Raw genomic sequence first — 12,667 nt, forward strand, 5'->3', positions numbered from 1 at the left:
AAAACTCGAGGACATCGTCGTTGGAGAAACTCAGACAACGTTAAGGTGGGCATGTTGCGGCATTTCGCTTCTGCATGGACTAGCCGCAGTACAAATTAAAGAGAGGAAAGTTTCAAAGAAAGGGGAGCATCTGGCAAGAGGAACTATGAGTCTCTTAAGGTAGCCAAATGCCTCGTCATCCGGCGAAGTTCATTTGCATACTAAAGAAACTCGTAGTGGGAGTAGCTCTGACGACGTTTAGGTGGACATACAGTGGCATATCGGTTCTGTAGGACAGGCCATAGCAAGAATGACAAAGGTCTAAAGAATTGGGAGCAGCCGGCAGGAGTAACTATGACTCTCTTAAGGTAGCCAAATGCCTTGTCACTCTGCGAAATTTATTTGAAATCTCGAGGATATCGTCGTTGGAGTAACTCAGACAACGTTGAGGTGGACATGTTGCAGCCTTTCGCTTCTGCAGGACTGGCCGCAATACGAATTAAAGAGAGGAAGGATCAAAGAAGGGGGAGCAGCTGGCAGCAGTTACTATGACTCTCTTGAGATTGCCAAGTGCCTCGTCACTCTGCGAAATTTATTTGAAAGCTCGTGGATATTGTCGTTGGAGTAACTCAGACAACGTTAAAGTGGACATGTTGCAGTATTTCGCTTCTGCGTGGACTGGCAGCAGTACGAATTAAAGAGAGGAAAGATTCAAAGAAAGAGGAGCAGCTGGCAACAGGAACTATGACTCTCTTAAGGTAGCCAAATGCCTCGTCATCCGGCGAAGTACATTTGCTAACTCGAGAAACTCGTAGTGGGAGTAACTGTGACGTCGCTAAGGTGGACATACAGTGACATATCGGTTCTGTAGGACTGGCCTTAGCAAGAATGATTAAGGCCTAAAGAAATGGGAGCAGCCGGCAGGAGTAACTATGACTCTCTTAAGGTAGCCAAATGCCTTGTCACTCTGCGAAATTTATTTGAAAACTCGAGGATATCATCGGTGGAATAACTCAGACAACGTTGAGGTGGACATGCTGTTGTGATTCGCTTCAGCAGGACTGGCCGCAATACGAATTACAGAAAGGAAAGATTCAAAGAAGGGAGAGCAGCTGGCAGCAGATCTATGACTCTCTTAAGGTAGCCAAATGCCTCGTCACTCTGCGAAACTTATTTGAAAGCTCGTGGATATCGTCGTTGGAGTAACTCAGACAACGTTAAGGTGGACATGTTGCAGTATTTCGCTTCTGAATGGACTGGCAGCAGAACGAATTAAAGAGAGGAAAGATTCAAAGAAAGGGGAGCAGCTGGCAACAGGAACTATGACTCTCTTAAGGTAGCCAATTGCCTCTTCATCCGGCGAAGTACATTTGCTAACTCGAGACACTCGTAGTGGGAGTAACTGTGACGTCGTTAAGGTGGACATACAGTGACATATCGGTTCTGTAGGACTGGCCTTAGCAAGAATGATTAAGGCCTAAAGAAATGGGAGCAGCCGGCAGGAGTAACTATGACTCTCTTAAGGTAGCCAAATGCCTCGTCACTCTGCGAAATATATTTGAAAACTCGAGGATATCGTCGGTGGAGTAACTCAGACAACGTTAAGGTGGACATGTTGCAGCATTTTACTTCTGCATGGACTGGCCGCAGTACGAATTAAAGAGAGGAAAGATTCAAAGAAAGTGGAGCAGCTAGCAAGAGGAACTATGACTCTCTTAAGGTAGCTAAATGCCTCGTTATCCGGCGAAGTACATTTGCTAACTCGAGAAACTCGTAGTGGGAGTAACTGTGACGCCGTTAAGGTGGACATACGGTGGCATATCGGTTCTGTAGGACTGGCCATAGCAAGAATGATAATGGCCTAAAGAAATGAGAGCAGCCGGCAGGAGTAACTATGACTCTCTTAAGGTAGTCAAATGCCTCGGCACTCTGCGAAATTTATTTGAAAACACGAGGATTCGTCGTTGGAGTAACTCAGACAACGTTAAGGTGGACATGTTGCAGCATTTTACTTCTGCATGGACTGGCCGCAGTACGAATTAGAGAGAGGAAAGACCCAAAGACAGTGGGGCAGCTGGCAAGAGGAACTATGACTCTCTTAAGGTAGCCAAATGCCTCGTCATCCGGCGAAGTACATTTGCTAACTCGAGAAACTCGTAGTGGGAGTAACTGTGACGACGTTTAGGTTGACATACAGTGGCACATCGGTTCTGTAGGACTGGCCATATCAAGAATGATAAAGGCCTAAAGAAATGGGAGCAGCTGGCAGGAGTAACCATGACTCTCTTAAGGTAGCCAAATGCCTCGTTATCCGGCGAAGTACATTTGCTAACTCGAGAAACTCGTAGTGGGAGTAACTGTGACGCCGTTAAGGTGGACATACGGTGGCATATCGGTTCTGTAGGACTGCCCTTAGCAAGAATGATTAAGGCCTAAAGAAATGGGAGCAGCCGGCAGAAGAAACTATGACTCTCTTAAGGTAGCCAAATGCCTTGTCACTCTGCGAAATTTATTTGAAATCTCGAGGATATCGTCGTTGGAGTAACTCAGACAACGTTAAGGTGGACATGTTGCAGCCTTTCGCTTCTGCAGGATTGACCGCAATACGAATTAAAGAGAGGAAAGGTCAAAGAAGGGGGAGCAGCTGGCAGCAGTAACTATGACTCTCTTAAGGTAGCCAAATGCCTCGTCACTGCGAAATTTATTTGAAAGCTCGTAAATATCGTCGTTGTAGTAACTCAGACAACGTTAAGGTGGACATGTTGCACTATTTCGCTTCTGCAGGACTGGCCGCAATACGAATTAAAGAGATGAAAGATTCAAAGAAGGGAGAGCAGCTGGCAGCAGTAACTATGACTCTCTTAAGGTAGAAAAATGCCTCGTCACTCTGCGACATTTATTTGAAAACTCGAGGATGTCGCCGTTGGAGTAACTCAGACAACGTTAAGGTGGACATGTTGCAGCATTCCGCTTCTGCATGGACTGGCCGCAGTACGAATTAAAGAGAGGAAAGTTTCAAAGGAAGGGCTAGCAGCTGGCAGCAGGAACTACGACTCTCTTAAGGTAGCCAAATGCGTCATCATCCGGCGAAGAACATTTGCTAACCCAAGAAACTCGTGGTGGGAGTAACTGTGACGACGTTTAGGTGGACATAGAGTGGCATATCTGTTCTGTAGGACTGGCCATAGCAAGAATGATAAAGGCCTAAAGAAATGGGAGCAGCCGGCAGGAGTCACTATGACTCTCTTAAGGCAGCCAAGTGCCTCCTCACTCTGCGAAATTTATTTGAAAACTCGAGGACATCGTCGTTGGAGAAACTCAGACAACGTTAAGGTGGGCATGCTGCGGCATTTCGCTTCTGCATGGACTAGCCGCAGTACGAATTAAAGAGAGGAAAGGATCAAAGAAAGGGGAGCATCTGGCAAGAGGAACTATGAGTCTCTTAAGGTAGCCAAATGCCTCGTCATCCGGCGAAGTACATTTGCATACTAAAGAAACTCGTAGTGGGAGTAACTCTGACGACGTTTAGGTGGACATACAGTGGCATATCGGTTCTGTAGGACAGGCCATAGCAAGAATGACAAAGGTCTAAAGAATTGGGAGCAGCCGGCAGGAGTAACTATGACTCTCTTAAGGTAGCCAAATGCCTTGTCACTCTGCGAAATTTATTTGAAATCTCGAGGATATCGTCGTTGGAGTAACTCAGACAACGTTAAGGTGGACATGTTGCAGCCTTTCGCTTCTGCAGGATTGACCGCAATACGAATTAAAGAGAGGAAAGGTCAAAGAAGGGGGAGCAGCTGGCAGCAGTAACTATGACTCTCTTAAGGTAGCCAAATGCCTCGTCACTCTGCGAACATTATTTGAAAGCTCGTAAATATCGTCGTTGTAGTAACTCAGACAACGTTAAGGTGGACATGTTGCACTATTTCGCTTCTGCAGGACTGGCCGCAATACGAATTAAAGAGATGAAAGATTCAAAGAAGGGAGAGCAGCTGGCAGCAGTAACTATGACTCTCTTAAGGTAGAAAAATGCCTCGTCACTCTGCGACATTTATTTGAAAACTCGAGGATGTCGCCGTTGGAGTAACTCAGACAACGTTAAGGTGGACATGTTGCAGCATTCCGCTTCTGCATGGACTGGCCACAGTACGAATTAAAGAGAGGAAAGTTTCAAAGGAAGGGCTAGCAGCTGGCAGCAGGAACTACGACTCTCTTAAGGTAGCCAAATGCCTCATCATCCGGCGAAGAACATTTGCTAACTCAAGAAACTCGTGGTGGGAGTAACTGTGACGACGTTTAGGTGGACATAGAGTGGCATATCTGTTCTGTAGGACTGGCCATAGCAAGAATGATAAAGGCCTAAAGAAATGGGAGCAGCCGGCAGGAGTCACTATGACTCTCTTAAGGCAGCCAAGTGCCTCCTCACTCTGCGAAATTTATTTGAAAACTCGAGGACATCGTCGTTGGAGAAACTCAGACAACGTTAAGGTGGGCATGTTGCGGCATTTCGCTTCTGCATGGACTAGCCGCAGTACGAATTAAAGAGAGGAAAGTTTCAAAGAAAGGGGAGCATCTGGCAAGAGGAACTATGAGTCTCTTAAGGTAGCCAAATGCCTCGTCATCCGGCGAAGTTCATTTGCATACTAAAGAAACTCGTAGTGGGAGTAGCTCTGACGACGTTTAGGTGGACATACAGTGGCATATCGGTTCTGTAGGACAGGCCATAGCAAGAATGACAAAGGTCTAAAGAATTGGGAGCAGCCGGCAGGAGTAACTATGACTCTCTTAAGGTAGCCAAATGCCTTGTCACTCTGCGAAATTTATTTGAAATCTCGAGGATATCGTCGTTGGAGTAACTCAGACAACGTTAAGGTGGACATGTTGCAGCCTTTCGCTTCTGCAGGACTGGCCGCAATACGAATTAAAGAGAGGAAGGATCAAAGAAGGGGGAGCAGCTGGCAGCAGTTACTATGACTCTCTTAAGATTGCCAAGTGCCTCGTCACTCTGCGAAATTTATTTGAAAGCTCGTGGATATTGTCGTTGGAGTAACTCAGACAACGTTAAAGTGGACATGTTGCAGTATTTCGCTTCTGCGTGGACTGGCAGCAGTACGAATTAAAGAGAGGAAAGATTCAAAGAAAGAGGAGCAGCTGGCAACAGGAACTATGACTCTCTTAAGGTAGCCAAATGCCTCGTCATCCGGCGAAGTACATTTGCTAACTCGAGAAACTCGTAGTGGGAGTAACTGTGACGTCGCTAAGGTGGACATACAGTGACATATCGGTTCTGTAGGACTGGCCTTAGCAAGAATGATTAAGGCCTAAAGAAATGGGAGCAGCCGGCAGGAGTAACTATGACTCTCTTAAGGTAGCCAAATGCCTTGTCACTCTGCGAAATTTATTTGAAAACTCGAGGATATCATCGGTGGAATAACTCAGACAACGTTGAGGTGGACATGCTGTTGTGATTCGCTTCAGCAGGACTGGCCGCAATACGAATTACAGAAAGGAAAGATTCAAAGAAGGGAGAGCAGCTGGCAGCAGATCTATGACTCTCTTAAGGTAGCCAAATGCCTCGTCACTCTGCGAAACTTATTTGAAAGCTCGTGGATATCGTCGTTGGAGTAACTCAGACAACGTTAAGGTGGACATGTTGCAGTATTTCGCTTCTGAATGGACTGGCAGCAGAACGAATTAAAGAGAGGAAAGATTCAAAGAAAGGGGAGCAGCTGGCAACAGGAACTATGACTCTCTTAAGGTAGCCAATTGCCTCTTCATCCGGCGAAGTACATTTGCTAACTCGAGACACTCGTAGTGGGAGTAACTGTGACGTCGTTAAGGTGGACATACAGTGACATATCGGTTCTGTAGGACTGGCCTTAGCAAGAATGATTAAGGCCTAAAGAAATGGGAGCAGCCGGCAGGAGTAACTATGACTCTCTTAAGGTAGCCAAATGCCTCGTCACTCTGCGAAATATATTTGAAAACTCGAGGATATCGTCGGTGGAGTAACTCAGACAACGTTAAGGTGGACATGTTGCAGCATTTTACTTCTGCATGGACTGGCCGCAGTACGAATTAAAGAGAGGAAAGATTCAAAGAAAGTGGAGCAGCTAGCAAGAGGAACTATGACTCTCTTAAGGTAGCTAAATGCCTCGTTATCCGGCGAAGTACATTTGCTAACTCGAGAAACTCGTAGTGGGAGTAACTGTGACGCCGTTAAGGTGGACATACGGTGGCATATCGGTTCTGTAGGACTGGCCATAGCAAGAATGATAATGGCCTAAAGAAATGAGAGCAGCCGGCAGGAGTAACTATGACTCTCTTAAGGTAGTCAAATGCCTCGGCACTCTGCGAAATTTATTTGAAAACACGAGGATTCGTCGTTGGAGTAACTCAGACAACGTTAAGGTGGACATGTTGCAGCATTTTACTTCTGCATGGACTGGCCGCAGTACGAATTAGAGAGAGGAAAGACCCAAAGACAGTGGGGCAGCTGGCAAGAGGAACTATGACTCTCTTAAGGTAGCCAAATGCCTCGTCATCCGGCGAAGTACATTTGCTAACTCGAGAAACTCGTAGTGGGAGTAACTGTGACGACGTTTAGGTTGACATACAGTGGCACATCGGTTCTGTAGGACTGGCCATATCAAGAATGATAAAGGCCTAAAGAAATGGGAGCAGCTGGCAGGAGTAACCATGACTCTCTTAAGGTAGCCAAATGCCTCGTTATCCGGCGAAGTACATTTGCTAACTCGAGAAACTCGTAGTGGGAGTAACTGTGACGCCGTTGAGGTGGACATACGGTGGCATATCGGTTCTGTAGGACTGGCCATATCAAGTATGTTAAAGGCCTAAAGAAATGGGAGCATCTGGCAGGAGTAACCATGACTCTCTTAAGGTAGCCATATGCATCGTCACCCTGCGATATTTATTTGAAAACTCGAGGTTATCGTCGTTGGAGTAACTCAGACAACGTTAAGGTGGACATGTTGCAGCATTACGCTTCTGCATGGACTGGCTGCAGTACGAATTAAAGAGAGGAAAGGATCAAAGGAAGGGGAGCAGCTGGCGGCAGGAACTATGACTCTCTTTATGTGGCCAAATGCCTCGTCATCCGGCAAAGTACACTTGCTAAGTCAAGAAACTCGTAGTGGGAGTAACTGTGACGACGTTTAGGTGGACATACAGTGGCATATCGGTTCTGTAGGACTGGCCATAGCAAGAATGATAATGGCCTAAAGAAATGAGAGCAGCCGGCAGGAGTAACTATGACTCTCTTAAGGTAGTCAAATGCCTCGTCACTCTGCGAAATTTATTTGAAAACTCGAGGATATCGTCGTTGGAGTAACTCAGACAACGTTAAGGTGGACATGTTGCAGCATTTCACTTCTGCATGGACAGGCCGCAGTGCGAATTAAAGAGAGGAATAATTCAAAGAAATGGGAGCAGCTGGCAAGAGGAACTATGACTCTCTTAAGGTAGCCAAATGGCTCGTTATCCGGCGAAGTACATTTGCTAACTCGAGAAACTCGTAGTGGGAGTAACTGTGACGACGTTAAGGTGGACATACGGTGGCATATCGGTTCTGTAGGACTGGCCATATCAAGTATGATAAAGGCCTAAAGAAATGGGAGCAGCTGGCAGGAATAACCATGACTCTCTTAAGGTAGCCAAATGCATCGTCACTCTGCGAAATTTATTTGAAAACTCGAGGATATCGTCGTTGGAGTAACTCAGACGACGTTAAGGTGGACATGTTGCAGCATTTTACTTCTGCATGGACTGGCCGCAGTACGAATTAAAGAGAGGAAAGATTCAAAGAAAGTGGAGCAGCTGGCAAGAGGAACTATGACTCTCTTAAGGTAGCCAAATGTTTCGTCATCCGGCGAAGTACATTTGCTAACTCGAGAAACTCGTAGTGGGAGTAACTGTGAAGACGTTAAGGTGGACATACGGTGGCATATCGGTTCTGTAGGGCTGGCCATATCAAGTAAGATAAGGGCCTAAAGAAATGGGAGCAGCTGGCAGGAATAACCATGACTCTCTTAACGTAGCCAAATGCATCGTCACTCTGCGAAATTTATTTGAAAACTCGAGGATATCGTCGTTGGAGTAACTCAGACAACGTTAAGGTAAACATGTTGCAGCATTTCGCTTCTTCATGGACTGCCCGCAGTACGAATTAAAGAGAGGAAAAATTCAAAGAAAGGGGAGGAGCTGGAAAGAAGAACTATGACTCTCTTAAGGTAGACAAATGCCTCGTCATCCGGCGAAGTACATTTGCTAACTCAAGAAACTCGTAGTGGGAGTAACTGTGACGACGTTAAGGTGGACATACGGTGGCATATCGGTTCTGTAGGACTGGCCATATCAAGTATGATAAAGGCCTAAATAAATGGGAGCAGCTGGCAGGAGTAACCATGACTCTCTTAAGGTAGCCAAATGCATCGTCACTCTGCGATATTTATTTGAAAACTCGAGGATATCGTCGTTGGAGTAACTCAGACAACGTTAAGGTGGACATGTTGCAGCATTACGCTTCTGCATGGACTGGCCGCAGTACGAATTAAAGAGAGGAAAGGATCAAAGGAAGGGGAGCTGCTGGCGGCAGCAACTATGACTCTCTTTATGTGGCCAAATGCCTCGTCATCCGGTGAAGTACACTTGCTAACTCAAGAAACTCGTAGTGGGAGTAACTGTGACGACGTTTAGGTGGACATACAGTGGCATATCGGTTCTGTAGGACTGGCCATAGCAAGAATGATAATGGCCTAAAGAAATGAGAGCAGCCGGCAGGAGTAACTATGACTCTCTTAAGGTAGTCAAATGCCTCGTCACTCTGCGAAATTTATTTTAAAACTCGAGGATATCTTCGTTGGAGTAACTCAGACAACGTTAAGGTGGACATGTTGCAGCATTTCACTTCTGCATGGACTGGCCGCAGTACGAATTAAAGAGAGGAAAGATTCAAAGGAAGGGGAGGAGCTGGCGGCAGGAACTATGACTCTCTTAAGGTAGCCAAATGCCTCGTCATCCGGCGAAGTACACTTGCTAACTCAAGAAACTCGTAGTGGGAGTAACTGTGACGATGTTTAGGTGGACATACAGTGGCATATCGGTTCTGTAGGACTGGCCATAGCAAGAATGATAATGATCATAGTATGAAGGCTTTCACGACTGGATGGAATATCTTCTGGTAAACGTTGCGGGATGTAAGGTCGTGGTCCATGAAACTCTTCAGCTCTCAACGTTTCGTCCAGTGCTTCGCTGGACATCTTCAGAGGGGTGTTTCTCCTCCGGTGATTCTTGCCGACTGACGGGTCGGACGTCTGAGAGCGACTTATGTATCGTAGAAAGTGGGCGTGACCAGAGTTACACGTGATATGCAGAGATAACCTTTGTCAAAGATAAAACTTAACTATCGATCGTTACCTTGTCACGGATAAAGCTGTCTAGCAAATCTGTAGTGCTACTGTCCAAATATCACTAAGTCGCTCTCAGACGTCCGACCCGTCAGTCGGCAAGAATCACCGGAGGAGAAACACCCCTCTGAAGATGTCCAGCGAAGCACTGGACGAAACGTTAGGAGCTGAAGAGTTTCATGGACCACGACCTTACATCCCGCAAGGTTTACCAGAAGATATTTCATCCGGTCGTGAAAGCCTTCATACTATGATCAGAAGACTCTACGGGGAGCAATTTTCAAAATCAGTTAGACGCCTGGAAATTTTACGTAAGAAGAGAGCGCATTTAATTTGTACTTTAACATTTTTGTTGCGTTGTAGGGATTCGTCTACCATACCGAATTTTCTAAAGTTGAAGAGGATGTTCCAGACAGCCCGCGTTCATCGGATATTTTATTATACAGAAGCAGCACTACTTCGAGAGAGGATACATTATACAAGACGAGAGATGGATAATGTTGACCGTAAGTTACTGCAGTTACATTTATTCCTTGCTAGTAAGATACAGAGAGCCCTATGGAATAAAATAGATTGCCTTACATTTCGATCTATGGAAACCATGATGGAAACGACTACTAGAAGGCATAAGAAGAAGTTCGAAAAGTTACAAACTTATGCAGAAACTACAAATAATATAGTGATGTCCGAAACTGTTATTAATAAGTCAGACAGAGTTTTATCTCAAGACGAAATTTCAGTTCTTGCAAAAGGAGGAAACTACTCTATAACACCTCCGAAAGTTCCTGTTGAGGATATTATTGCAAATGTAGAAGCAGGTATACGTACTCTCCCCAAAGAAACTGCAAATGCAATCCGGGTCGAAACCACCAGAGTATTATGCCGCAGTAAACCTCTGGAAAGTAATTTAACCAATGGCGAAAGAAAGGCTCTGAGAGATTTAAATGCAGATGAAGACATAGTGATTGTTCCTGCTGATAAAGGGAATGCTACGGTCGTTTTAAATACAGAAGATTATCAAATCAAAATTTTGAATCTTTTAACGGCAGGGCAATACAAAAAACTTAAGAAAGATGCTACAGCCAGCGTACTACGGAAAACAAATAATTTGATAAAATCGGCCACTTCTATTCAAAAAGAAGAAAAAAGAGCTTTATTGAAGACTGAAGCTATGTGTCCTAGACTCTATGGCCTACCCAAGGTACATAAGAAGGACCTTCCTCTGAGACCGATTGTTAGTGCTATCAATTCTCCTACGTACGAAATAGCAAGATATCTAACAACTCGCTTACAACCATATTTAGGAAAAACGGATTCATATATAAAGGACTCACGTCATTTTATAGAGAAAATTGAAGGTTTAATTCTGACTCCTGAAGATATTTTAGTAAGTTTCGATGTAGTATCTTTATTTACTATGATTCCAGTTAATGAAGTTATGGATTTTATAACGGATATTTTTCCAGAAGATCTGACTGCTCTTTTCAGACACTGTCTTACTTCCAGTCATTTCCAGTGGAATAATGAGTTTTACGAACAACTTAATGGCGTAGCAATGGGTAACCCATTGGGTCCTGCAGTAGCTAATTTCTACATGGAGAAATTCGAACAGTCAGCCTTGGAAAAAGCAGATAAGAAACCATCTCGCTGGTATCGGTATGTAGACGATACATTTGTGGTCTGGCCACATGGTAGAGAAGCCTTAGGCGAACTTTTTGATTACCTTAATAATATAAATCCAAGAATCCAGTTTACCATGGAGAGAGAAAATGATAACAAAATACCGTTTTTGGATGTTTTAGTTATGAGACAGACGGATGGAAGCTTGAAACAACAGATTTTTAGAAAAATAACGCACACAGACAGATACTTACATAAAAACTCTAACCACCATCCAAAACAAAAAAGAGGTGTGATTACAAGTCTCGTTGACAGAGCCAGACGGATTTGCACGCCGGAGTATCTAGACGACGAATTAAAACATCTGAAGCACGCTTTTGAGAAAAATGGCTACTCAAAGAAAGAAGTAAGCAGAATTCTGCACCCAAACAACAAAAAGCTTAAGGACAAGTCCGAAAAACGATGGAAGAATACAGTCTCTCTCCCTTTTATAAAGAAAGTAACGGATCAGATTGGAAAGATTTTAAGTAAACATGATATTAGACCTGTTTTTAGACCAACGAAGAAAATTTGTCATGTTCTTCGGTCTGTAAAAGATAAACGCGCTCCTCTATCAACCTGTGGCGTATATAAAATTCCGTGTACATGTGGTAAAATTTATGTTGGAACAACAAAAAGAAGCGTAAATACACGGTTAAAAGAACACAGAAGTCTTTGCCGATTAGGAAAAACAGATAAATCGGCTGTAGCAGAACACGCTTTTCAGCCAGGAAATCATCAAGTGAAGTTTTCCGAAACAAAAACTTTATCTACGACGACGAACTATTACCCACGGCTTTGTAGAGAAGCAATTGAAATATATAAACATAGGGATAATTTTAATCGGAAAGAAGAGACCATGAAACTTAGTGATATTTGGACAGTAGCACTACAGAATTGCTAGACAGTTTTATCCGTGACAAGGTTACGATCGATAGTTAAGTTTTATATTTGACAAAGGTTATCTCTGCATATCACGTGTAACTCTGGTCACGCCCACTTTCTACGATACATAAGTCGCTCTCAGACGTCCGACCCGTCAGTCGGCAAGAATCACCGGAGGAGAAACACCCCTCTGAAGATGTCCAGCGAAGCACTGGACGAAACGTTAGGAGCTGAAGAGTTTCATGGACCACGACCTTACATCCCGCAAGGTTTACCAGAAGATAAGAATGATAATGGCCTAAAGAAATGAGAGCAGCCGGCAGGAGTAACTATGACTCTCTTAAGGTAGTCAAATGCCTCGTCACTCTGCGAAATTTATTTGAAAACTCGAGGATATCGTCGTTGAAGTAACTCAAACAACGTTAAGGTGGACATGTTGCAGCATTTCGCTTCTGCATGGACTGGCCGCAGTACGAATTAAAGAGAGGAAAGATTCAAAGAAAGTGGAGCAGCTGGCAAGAGGAACTATGACTCTCTTAAGGTAGCCAAATACCTCGTCATCCGGCGAAGTACATTTGCTAACTCAAGAAACTCGTAGTGGAAGTAACTGTGACGACGTTTAGGTTGACATACAGTGGCATATCGGTTCTGTAGGACTGGCCATATCAAGAATGATAAAGGCCTAAAGAAATGGGAGCAGCTGGCAGGAGTAACCA

The sequence above is a fragment of the Schistocerca serialis genome, chromosome 6, assembly GCF_023864345.2.
Source record: "Schistocerca serialis cubense isolate TAMUIC-IGC-003099 chromosome 6, iqSchSeri2.2, whole genome shotgun sequence".
NCBI lineage: Eukaryota > Metazoa > Arthropoda > Insecta > Orthoptera > Acrididae > Schistocerca > Schistocerca serialis.